The following is a 12,516-nucleotide window of genomic DNA, read 5'->3' as shown; positions in this document are numbered from 1 at the left end:
ATCAATGTGCACACCCAAATAGGTGTACTGTGATACTATTTCCAGCTCTGAATCTTGTAACTTCCATCTACATTTTTTCACTCCTTTTTTGGCTACGTTGCAAATCATAATCTTGGATTTTGAAATGTTAATTGTGAGCTGGTTAGTTTTCATATATGTTGATAATGCTTGCAAGGAATTTTGTAAGCCAGTGGGTGTTTTTGAAAGCAAAATTAAATAATCTGCGTACAAGAGCGCTGTCACTCTCTCTCGTCCCAATATTGGAGCATCAGCATTCACATTCACAAATATTTCAGGCATATCATGCAAAAAGAAGTTAAAGATGGCAGAGGCAAGGATACACCCTTGCCTCAGACCTCTATTAACCTGTATTGGCGTCGAGAGCAAGCCTTCGATGTTCAGTCTAATCTGCATTGTATTGTTGGTATTCAGTTCATGGATAATATCCAAGATGGTTTCTGGACATTCGGCTTTTTGTAACTTTCTGATCAAAAGCTCTCGTGAAACAGATTCAAAAGCTGCATGTAGATCAATGTATGCTAGATATAATGGTTGTTTTGTGCTGTAGTGCTGATGCTTGATGACATATAGCGACATAAGAATGATGGACGTGCCCATTCCAGCCACAAGACCTGTTTGGTGAGGATCTCGTTTTGATTTTTGTTTTGTCCACAGGTTAAACTCTCGCAACACAAAACGAGCAGAAATGTTGCTCATTACATCCAATAAGGAAATGGGTCTGTAGTTTCGAGGAGCAGATCGATCTCCGCTTTTGTAAATGGGCACAACCAGCAAAGATAGCCAAGATTTAGGGATAGATCTATTCTCAATGATATTAGAGAAAATGTTGTGTAAAATTATTGACCAACTATTTGTGAGGGCTTTTAATGTAGCATTGCTTAAGCCATCTGGACCAGGAGCCCGAGATCCACTTGATTTGTTGATGAAGTACTCAATGTCTTCTATTGACATTTGTATTTGGCAATATATTTCCAGTTCACCCATGTTGTATAAATCCTTAAAATGCTGTAGCCATTGTTGTTCGGACACTCCATTTGTTTGGGCTGATGCTTGAGTGTTTCCTATGGTTTGGTTTAGCATCAGCTAAATTGCGGCTGTACTTTTGGAGTTTAGGACTTTTAACATGTTTTCTCCATCACTTTGGTATTTTTTAGCTTGCCGACCTCTGGTTCAATTTCCTAGCAGACATGTTGCTCTATGTCGGTATGTGCTCAAACTGTAGAATGAGGATTTCAATGGATTGTGTGTTAATGATGGCCGCCGGTGCATTTCCTGTTCTGGCGCGATGATGTTGTTTCCGGTGCTACCGTTTCTTGCATGCCCGAATGCGCGTGCACTCTGACTCGGAATCTACCGTAGATTCCGGCAGCAGTGCTACACAGACACGGTAGCACGGGCATGCCGGTAATGTTCTTTTTTTACTGGCAAACTAGTAGTGGTATTTGCTGCTGTAGCCAGAAGGATTGCATTGCAGTTTTTGTCTGAAATATTAGTCATTGCTGACCAGGTGACATACATAGTGTAGAGGGAGATAACTGAAACCTGCAGCAGTACAGAAAGCAGCCAAGCTTCTTGGACCTTGGGCAAGATGGATATAATACACACGATAATGCAGAAGATGAGGTTCAGACTAATGAAGACCTTGTTGGCGGTGTAATCGGCTAACTTTGAGTAATAAATATAAAGCAGCTCAACAACAGCGCTGCATACAGGATAACTCTGCAGAAGAGGATGGCTGCATACCAACAATTCGGGTTGCCATTCTCAGACCTTTCCACCAGGCCTGACTCCAGGAGTGTGCAAAGTCAATTTGTATTTGCATTTATATAGCGCTTTACCCAAAGGTGGTTCAACAAGTACTTACGATACAAAATAAGTGATAATGGCAAAACTTAAATGAAAGAATATTATGACGAGAGAAGGTAGATTTTGAGGCACGAGTGAAACAAGAAGTAGGACAAGAAAGAACGTGGAGAAAGGGGAAACGCATTCCAAGGGAGGTTCAGGTAAAGAAAAAGAGCGGAAGGACAGGGAGGACGATGGACAGTGAGGAGAAATAAAGATTCTGAGCAAAGTGAGCAAGAAGGAGAGTAGAAAGAAATGAGTGAGGAAAGATACAGAGGAGCAAGATTGTGAAGGGATTGAAGGACAATATAAAGGAAATTGAAGAGCAGGCGAGAGTGGAAAGGAAGCCAGCGAAGTGATGTTAGAGCAGGGCAAATAGATTCCCGAGATGGGAGAGAAAAAAGAAGGTGGATGGAAGAGTTGCAGATGAAGCGACATAGAGCAAGACAGGAAGTCGGGAGGACAAGAAGAAGAGTGGAGCAGTAGAAGGGGCAAGAACAAACAAGAGAGGAGATAAGTATCAGAAAAAGAGATGTAGAGCCTAGGTTTCCGCAGGTTGAAAAAATTAAATTGACATGAACGAGAAGGTACAGAGAAGTTAGCAGAAAAGGTAAAGGATGAAACAATGTATACACAATGATTGCGAGCAGAGGTGAAATGGGTAAAGTTAGGAGGGATAGAGATGAAAGCAAGAGGGAGAGGAGCAGGAACAGAGGAAGCAGGAAAGAAGAGAACCTCAGTCTTTGAAGAGTTAAGGTAAAGGAAATGGTTAGACATCCAGGACTGGATGTCGTGAATAGCAGGTGTGAAAGATGATCAAGAAAGAAAAAAGTTGTGTCATCACCCTAGAAAGGATGGGCTAGAATGAACGAGGTGATAAGAAGCAGGTGGGAGAGTATAGAAAGAAAAGAGAAGGGGGCTGAAGACAGAACCTGGAGGTACCCAATGTTGAAGGGCGAAGGTATAGGAAATCTCTCCAGCCCAAGAGACAGAGGAGGTAGATTAAAGAGACAGGAGCGGAACCAGATAAGAACAGAGTTTTTGAAACCAAGAAAAGCAAGTGATTGCGAGTAGGAGAGAGTGGTCAACAGTATCAAAGGCTGCAGAGAGTTCTAGAAGTATCAGGAGAGCAGAATGTTTGACATAATGAGCCAACAGAAGTGAGTTAGTAACAGAAAGGAGTGCAGTCTTGGTAGAGTGATGTGAAAAACCTGACAGTGTCTCACTCACTAGTCCCCGGGGATCTGTCATCCCGGTGGCCAGCACATGGCCATCACTATTGTATCCAGTTCCTGGAGGTGGACCAGTGCGGGAGGATTACGTGAATGAGGGCTCTTAGGGGAGTGGAAGTGGGACACCGAAGGGTGAGACGCAGTATCCCCTTCCTTGTGACACCTTTTCCCCATCAGGCTCAGTAGGATCTTTAGAAACTCTACCCCCCCTTTTCCAACATGAACACTTTTTCACACCGTGAGCGACAACAGACTAAGACAAGAGCCATTTACCTGACATGTCCCAACACACGTGTCAGGCAATTGCCGACAACTACACACACCTGACTGCCCTTTCCCTTGCCCATAGGGATACAAGGCGGAGCATCAGAGCACACTCTAAGCAAGGCTGAATGCACGAGGATGCAGCTATTCCAAGACGGCAGTTCAAACGGAGGAGAAAGGCTGCGAGACCTGAACAGACGTCAAGGAGGGAGTTGCCCTTGCCCTTTTCAAACCAGATCCGCAAAGCCTCTGTCAAAGGAAACAGAAGACCGAGAATCGCAGCTGGCGAATGGTGTGACGGATGACAGCGGTACATGGAACCCTCCTGCACTGATAGCCAGGGTGGGGAGACGTGGTTGCCATCGTGGTACCGTCCTTGACTCCAGCGGCAAAAGAAACGACAACAAGTTCAGCACAGATGGTGTGTCGGAAGAACCTGATGAGTGGACCAGACTGTGTTAGGCTCAAGGTTGCAGTGGCAACATTAAGAAGATTGATAGACAGAGGTAATTTTGTGAATGAACTTGGTACCAGAGATAGAGTGGTCGGGCGCCACGTGGGTGCTCATTCGAAGGTTTAGCTGGTTTGAAAAAGAGAATATGGAATTACAAAAGTATTAAAACTACAAGTACCAAGAGGCCATAGGGAAGGCCGGCGTAAGGTGTCAATCAAGGTGGTCATACAAGGGTCAAGCCAAACCCCATGTACAATCAAAAGTCCTTGACACGTTGCAGCAATTTTTACGATTGTGAAATTGTGAACCCGACTGAGGAAATTGTGAAACGGGCGTTGCGCCCGGCTGAGGGGAACGCTGTGCAAACTGTGATTTTGTGAAGCCTGCACTTGTCATAGGCTAACAGAGTGACCCAGCGAGACGTGATCACCCCGCGGAAGTCGCTGTTTAAAATTGGCAAGTGTTTTGGAATGTCTGAGCCCGGATGAGGGGGACCTAACTAAAATTAGATGGTTGTTTAAAAAGATATTGAGACTTTTGAATATTACAAATGAGGAGATTGTGATCGAAAGGCGGTAATGAAACCTGACTGAGGGACGTAAAGAGAAAAGCTAAGTGAACCACATTGTGACGACAAGTATGAACCCGACTGAGGGATGTCCACAGTGAGTGGTTGGTCGTAGCCCGACTGAGGGAAACTGACGACTGAGAGAAGGATCGGAGCATGGCTGTGGGGGATCCAAGGGTGAAGGGTTATCAACCGACGTGAGGATTAGCAGAAGGAACTTTTGTTTTGTTGTTTTGGCATATCAGGCCCGCCCTCTGAAGCAATAGACTTTGCATGAGAAGAGACTTGGGCACAGAAGGCCCTGATATAGCGGAAAAGGAACTGTAAGCTTGTGCCAGAGAAGCCCAGGAGTGTGCTGTGCTCAAGAGTCCCACCTTGTCCCGTGCTAAAAACATGGGGCAGGAAGACCCCGGCCATAACATCTGACTTATCATTTATTTTCTTGTGAACATTATCCCACACTATTTTGTAGCATAGCGGTAAGGATTGGCAATAGCTTGTTTTAGTATAGGCCCTTTTTATTTGACTAGACTCCACTAGGACTGTATTATTATAATTATTTGATGGTCGTAGCTTGCCCCCATCTTAGATTTAGGTTTAAATTAGGCATTTATCTCACCCATTTTACAGTTTAATAAACACACTTGAACTGTGATCACTTGTGTCTGTCTTACTGTGATACTGTGCCTTCTTTACAGTGACAAGAGTGAAAGCAAGATTGGAAGTGAGGCAGGAGAGAGGTAGAGACCTGAGAACAGACAATTCGCTCAAGAAGCTTGGAGGGATCGGGAAGGAGAGAAATGGGACTGAAATTAGAGGGGTCAGAAGGATCCAGGGAAGGCTTCTTAAGAAAGGGAAGCATTAAAAAGAAAGGTAAGGCAGGGAAGACTGGTAGGATGAGTGGGATGAGCTTGATGAGTATGAATAACATGCCACAGGCCATACCCAAATAATACCAGACAGTTGTGAAGGTTCCACTAGGTATGTAAAAGGCACCTATCATTATGCCATCCAAAATCAGGAACTTGAAAATCACAATCCCGTTCTGAATGTAGGTGCTTGGATGTCGGCTGCTCCACATGCGAATCATGATCACAGCGAAGAGGAAGAAGAACGCTGCCATGCTGAAGCACATCCTTTATGACCAACAACAACCTTACAATGCACAGATCTGTTGATGGTTGTCGAGGTGTCACAGAACCACAGGATCTTTTGAAGGTCCACTTCAATTTATGGAATGATGATTGCTACAATGGTGCCCTACAGCAAGAAGATGCTGAAGGCCAGGCAGGGGATGGTAGAATTCTTTGTGGAAGGGGAGCAGCCACATATGAGGCAGGGAGCAGTGCTTCAAAGACAGAATACAGAGTTGAGTAGAGAGCAGATCCCCAGGCAAGCCCCCATGGTGAACGACAAGCACAGAACTCCTAATCCTTCTGCTGACATCGCTGATCCCTATTGCTCTCACCAGCAAGACACTGCAGGCAACTGCTGAGAGGTGTCTTCGACCCTAACCATGAAAAGTCCATGTAGCAGCTTTATATAAGTCTAAAACATTGTTGGTAGTTCCTTTTTGGTGGGGACGCTGTAAGGAACACATGGTGCCAACAGTAAAGACAGACACAAGTGATCACAGTTCAAGGGTCTTTATTAAACTGTATATACAGGGTGGAAAAACACCTAACCTAAACCTAAATCTAAGATGAGAGCAAGCTTAAACCATCAAATGAAAAATAAGGCAGTCCTTGTGGCGTCTTGTCAAAATAAAAGGGCCTATACTAAGAAAAACCAATTGCCAATCCTTACTCTAAATACAAAAAGAAGTGTGGGATAATGTTCTCAATAAAGAAAGAAGTGTTCATGAAGAATAGGTCAGGATGTGATTGCCAGGGGTCTCCCTTTCCCACATTTTGAGCACGGGACAAAGTGGATCTCCTGAGCACAGTACACACTCAAGCCTTCCTAGCACGAGTCAACCGTTCTGCATTAGCCATCAGGTTCTTCGGCGGTTAAGGCTCTTCCCAATAAAAGTCTCTTGCCTTCGAGGGCTTGATGCCTTCAACAAACACAAAGTTCTGCTCCATATATACTGTGGGTGACAGCTTCACCCCTGGGTCCCCTCTTCCGGGCGCAGACCCCTCCCCAGTCGTAATCCACAAAAGAACTAAACGGTTCCTTTTATCAATGAACTTTGGGTGATGACTTTTCACCCCTGGATCTCCCTCAGCTGGGCTCAGACCCCACTGACAAGGGGGACAATTCACTTCCTCTGGTCTTCCAATACTTCTTGCATTTTACAAATCTTAATGTATTTTTAAACAGTTATTAAGGCTTTTGCCCCTGGTAGTCGGCTTCCCTCTGCCGGTTCACTCTCGCCAACTTTTACAGACAGTTCACTGTATTTCGTCCCCTCTTGTTAGAATCTCTCCGCCGTGTTCACTGTTTGCCAACTTTTAGCAAACATTTCCCTATGGGACTTTTGGCTTTGCCCCTTCTCGTTAGCATCCCTCCGCCCCGTTCAGTCTTGGCAACTTCACCATGCAGGATTAATTTCGCATAGCTTTTACTATCATCTGTCGGTCAAAGACTTTCGACGGTACAGAGGATTTTACAAAATCCCTGTATGACTACTTTGACCTCTATTCACCTCTTCCCAAGGCCTTCTACCATCGGGTCATTGCCCAGAGTTTCCTGCGTAAGCACCCACGTGGTGCCGGACGATTCTTTTTTACGGGCTTTCCCCCGCTTTCTCAATAGTTTCTTTAACATTGCAAAGTTCGAATTAGCCGTTTGCTACTTTTCGTTCAACACAGTTTGGTTTCGTATCGACTCTTCCCTCGACTCACCATCTGTGATGAACCGCTTGGCTTTCTTCTCTTTGGAGTCAAGGTTGGTACCTCTCAGACAAGCGGCTCTCCCTGGCTTGGTAATCAGTGGAGGAGGGTCTCGTGTACCATTTGCATCTGCTGCAAAACACACTGGCTATTGTTTTCGGTCTTATGTTTCGAACTGCGGAGGGTTCACAGGCCTTGGTCGGAAAGGGCAAGGTCGCTTCTCTCCTTGTCACCCTCTTGGTATGCGCCGTCTTTAACCTGCTCTTGAACTGTCATGCTGAGTTAGCACTAAATTTGTGTGGTCTTCCTTGCTCTACCTGTCCTCTCGTACCTTTTATCCCTGTGGAGAAGGGAAAGGGTCGTCAGGTGTGTGTGATTCTGGTCAGTTGCCTTACCCTGCCTGACCCTGCCTGACACTTGGGTTGGGACATGTCAAGTAAACCATTTTATCATTAGTCCATTGTCTTCCACAGGGTACAAAATTGTACGTGTCAAAAGGGAGGGTTTTGTCCTGAGAAATTATATTCTTTGTGTTAGGGGGAGTTGGTAAATTCAGAAAGGTGAGATGGGTAGGTTTTGTGAAGCAAACGGGAATGATCGGGATTATTATCATGAAATAAACAAGGGGGATTGTGGGGACAGTAGTGTTTTATCTGAACAGGTTGGGAGTGCTGGAAATAACAATCAGAGGGACGGGAAAAGGAATGACCGGGAGTATTCGGGTAGGCAACAGAAAACCAAGGATTCAGGGAATTGTGGTTTTTGGTGGTAATGGGGTTTGGGCTCCTAGTTAGTTTACTAGAGGTGTTGAGCGTGGTTGGAGCTTCTTCGGGTGGAAGGGAGGTAGATGTGTAATACCCGAAGAAAATCTCAGGGACTTCGTCCTCTTCTTCAGCGATGTAGTACCGCGTCTCACCTGGGGCATTTCCCTGAGCATAACCCCGGGTTCCCCTACACAGGTTATCCTCCCTCGCTAGTCCACCCCCAGGGTTGGGATACAAGAGCGGCAGCCCTCCCCAGGCCACCTGAATAAGGGATCCCTGAGGTTTACCTGGGACAATACCCTCAGGTTTCTCACAGCACCCATTTCAGAACTGGATACAGTCTTTTTGTAAGCCTAATTAATGGGAACTCCCAAGTTGGAGCATTCAGCTTTACATTCTTTTAACTGACATTTCTTGGGCGTCTTTCAAGGTTCTGGTTTTGAATTTAGACAGCCGTTTACCCACTTCCACATACCAGTCAAAAAAATAGTCCCATTGCTGTTGGTGCACCTTCAAACCTCTGCTCTATAAAGCCCCTTGTAAGTGTATGATTCAGTCCATGTCAAAAATTCTTATTTTGGTAAATTGCTTTGTGGGGTCATCACGTATAAAATAGTGCAATTTGTCTAGAAACGTACATGTTTTGTATGAATAATGTGTAAACTTATAATTATAATTGTTCTTTTATAACGCACTTAATACCAGCGAGTGAATTCTAAGTGTGGGATCGGGATGTGAACCTGTGTTGCGCTGCGTTGTCTTGCTTCCAAGACAAACGCCTTGCCCCATAGCTATCATTCCTTCCCAAACATGAAGTGAGACACTTCCTTTAGGAGGAACTGTTACTTTCCAGATATGCTGACCCCATTCTCACAGGCTAAACAAGGGATGGCATATTTCGTATGTGTATGCCGCTCTCGGGCAATGCCCTGCCGTATAGTGCCAAGATGTTGCTAGACTCAACATGGATCATGTGACCGCTGAACAAGCAGCGCTCTTCGTAATGGCGCAAGGGCGATGCTCCTCCCCTTTTATCATCAGTTTCATATTTTCAGCATTGCCTCCAACCATGCCCGTGCAGTAGCACCGAGAAGCAGTTTGTTCCATTTTTACATCCCAATTTCAAACCGTGATCCTGAGAAAGGGTGTGGTAAAAGGAAGTGAGACACAGACACAGGAGGATGAAATAAAGCCTGATCAGTTTCATTTTTTAGTATAGGAGGAGATGATTATAAATATTTGCGCTAAACAGACATTTGCAATGCAAAGGCTCTATAGCTGTATATGTAATAAGGGTATATGGAGGGGTAGACAGACGGACAACAAACCTTGCATGTGATCATTTTTTCACAGTTGTTCTAGAGTCATTTGTACAAGAATTCTGATTTATCTCCTCTACTGACAATTTTCACTCTAAATGTAGTGTGTAAATACATGTTTAAATATTACAGTTGCATGTTATTATCCAGTAGCCAGCTGTTCCCTTAACCATGTAGGGATTGTAACAGAAAGAGCTAATTTTCCTTAATTCTATTCACCAAGTATCAGAGACAGACATATACATAGACAGACAGAGACAGAACAGTTTACACAGCAAAAGGATTAAACTCGTTTAGCAACCGAACAACTGTGGGTTTTGTTTTTCAGCTGACTGCTGAGTCTCCTCAAATCTACGGATGCATATTCCAGCAATTTCCCAGCTAAGACAAGCATCTTACTTTATGTAATGGGTCCACTTGTCACTACTGGGAAACTTCACCGTGGATCCTCGTAACATCCTGCATGTCAATAATCCAATGCTTGATGGCACAAATTTGTAGCGGAAAAATCCATTCACATGATCCGAATAATGAATGAGGTAGACTTTGCGTATGTTTTAATAGCAGCAAAGCAAAAAGCATAAACATACATCCACATGACATAATTTTGGGCTCCTTCTCCTCACCTACTTCCTTCTCCACCTGTGGTGTCCTCCAGGGCTCAAACCTCTCCCCCTAGCTCTTCAACACTTACCTTGCTCAGCTGGCACTCCTCATCTCCTCCTTCTCTGCCAATTTATGCAGATGCTACTCAACTCTTTTTCAAAATTCCTGCTGACCCGCTTGCATCTTCCATCATCCCTGACTGCCTATCTGCCATCCAGGCCTAGTGCACTTCCAGCGATCTCTGCCGCAATGCCAGCAAGACTGAGATCATTTCCATTGAGACGCCTGCTCTTTCTTCTCCTTCACTCTTGCCATCCTCTATGGGCACTCTCCAGCTCTTTCTTCTGAAGCCAGAAACCTTGGAGCAATCTCTGACTCCTCCCTCCCTCACATTGCCAAGAAGTCCCACTTTCAACCCTTCATTCTCAAAGGAATTCTCCCTTTTCTCACTTTCCCCCAGTAGCTCAATGTTACCTGAGCCCTCGTTCTGTCTAGGCTTAACTATTGCAATAGCCTTCTCCTGAATCTACCTTCTTCCACTCTACCACCCCTCCAGCTAATCCAGAATAGGGCAGCAAGACTTATCCTTTCCCTTAAGCCGAGGGACTGCATCTCTTCTGCCCTAAATACTCTTCACTGGTTGCAGGTTGCTGCACGGATTAATTTCAAATCCCTCTGCATCATCCACAAGACTGTCTGGGGCCTGGGACCAAGCTATCTGCAACTTTCTCTTACTAAATATTCTCCCCCTAGACCTCTACGGTCCTCTGGCACTAATTCTCTATGTGTAAAGTGTTTAGCTGAACAGAGGACCGGAGGCCGATATCTTTCTTCAGCAGACTCCCTTTTATGGAAAAACCTCCCCCTTCCTCTTTGTCTTGAGCAGGACTTCCTCAAATTCCGGAAGCTCCTCAAGACTTTGCTCTTCACCTCCTCCTTCCCTTCCTCCCTCCTCAGCTAATCTCACAGTCACTGTGATTGGTGAACAGGGCCCTTATGCATCCTTTGAGGTCCTGGTCTCCCACACCCAATCGCCCCAGCCTCTGCCTACCTCGCAGTACTTGCCTCTGCACCGACCAGCCTTCATCCTGTAGGCTTGCACTACCCACCCAATGCAGCTCCTGGCCGTATATCACTTACCATACTATGCACTTCATCTGTTGCTCACCCACAAGCACGGACATTCCAGCACCTACCCCCACTCCCATTCTCACTGCACTTGCTCGTTCTGAATACTTTCAAGGCATAGAAGGTTTGTCTTTATCTTCCACTGTATTTATTTATTGCTTTTTTTTCAATCTCATGTTCCCTCCCTGCTGCCCCTTTGGGTGCTTTGAAACAGAATTGACTTACTGTATAAGCGTCTAACAAATGCACAATAAATAAATAAATGACAGGTACCACAAACAATATCCAACCCCCCTCCCAAATTACAGCAGTTCTTATACACTTTTAAACACATTAAAACCTATGAGGCGCAAACTTATACACTCATGAGATCATCCCTAAGGAGAACTCTTTCAACTTCCTGCTTCTCAAAAGAACTTCAAAAGCATAACTAGAACTCTTTTGCTTCTCTTGGGCCTGTTCAGTGCAGCCCACATGCCATACTCATATGTCCTGTCCTCTTTCCTCCATCCTTGTGGGTTTCCCCCAACATGGGCACGGTACCGCAACCTTTGGCAGCAAAAAATTGAGCTTCCCCTTTAAATGTAGTATATTGTACAGGCCGTGGCCTCGAGCATGGGAACACCCCACCAAGGCCCCGCCCTCTGGCACCTCACCTCAGTCCCTTTTTTCCGCACGGATGGTGTTGGACCTGACACCCAGCGCAGAGACTTTTTTAGCTTTCTGCTTGCTCCCCATTTGTTTTTTCAATTATTATTTTACTTCCCTTTGGTGCCTCACCTTCCCCACGCATGTCGGCCGCACAAGGCTTCACGAGATGTGCCTCATGCGAGCGCCCGTTCCCGGCTTCGGACCCCCATGCACTGCTGGGACACATGTTCGGCCTGCAGCACTCTCGGTGACAGGGCATTGAAGAATCGATTGTCACAGTGGAGGGAGATGTTCCACACTTCTCCTCTGCCCCACCTTAAGGACTTTGTATACAGTAGCTCTCGTCAAGACAAGGTAGGCCCTCTGTTCAGCATGGCTCCATATCGACGTGACTCCTTCCCCGGGCTTCGCATGGATCGGGGTACCTCTGATTCAGGTTCTGGCAGGCACAAGGCCTATAAGGCTACCGGCTTCCAAGCCGAGGGGCCTGGGGGATCTTCCGGGCACTCCCGGACAGACCTGAGGCCGTACCGGCTACCGGCTGCCAAGTTTGTCCTCTTCTACCCCAGGGGGTAAGGGATTGTTGAGTGCCACCTCCAAGTCTGTCCTCGGCTAGATCCAGCACGGCTACCGGCACAAGTGCCGAGGGCATCCAGCCTACCGGAGCTCACTCCGATGTCGTGACTCAGGGCGTTACGACTACCGGTGGTCCAGCTGAAGGCTCAGCGCCTACCAAAGTATTATCTGAGGTCAACGCCTCTGCTTTGGGCGCAAGACCTACTGTCACGGATCCCCGTTCTTGGCGGCTCTCCGATCATGCATCCCTTTGT

At 45.9% G+C, this 12,516-nt stretch overlaps 1 pseudogene; it reads right to left on the bottom strand.

Annotated features, from left to right (window-relative positions):
• Positions 1-1,395: 1,395 nt before the first annotated feature.
• On the bottom strand, positions 1,396-11,091 carry LOC138467870 (serine incorporator 1 pseudogene; annotated as a pseudogene).
• Between the last annotated feature and the right edge of the window lie 1,425 nt (positions 11,092-12,516).

Source organism: Ambystoma mexicanum, chromosome 4q (genome assembly GCF_040938575.1).
Source record: "Ambystoma mexicanum isolate Mex_15411 chromosome 4q, UKY_AmexF1_1, whole genome shotgun sequence".
NCBI lineage: Eukaryota > Metazoa > Chordata > Amphibia > Caudata > Ambystomatidae > Ambystoma > Ambystoma mexicanum.
Note: the sequence above shows the minus strand (reverse complement) of the source record. Positions and strands in the feature narration are given on the sequence as shown.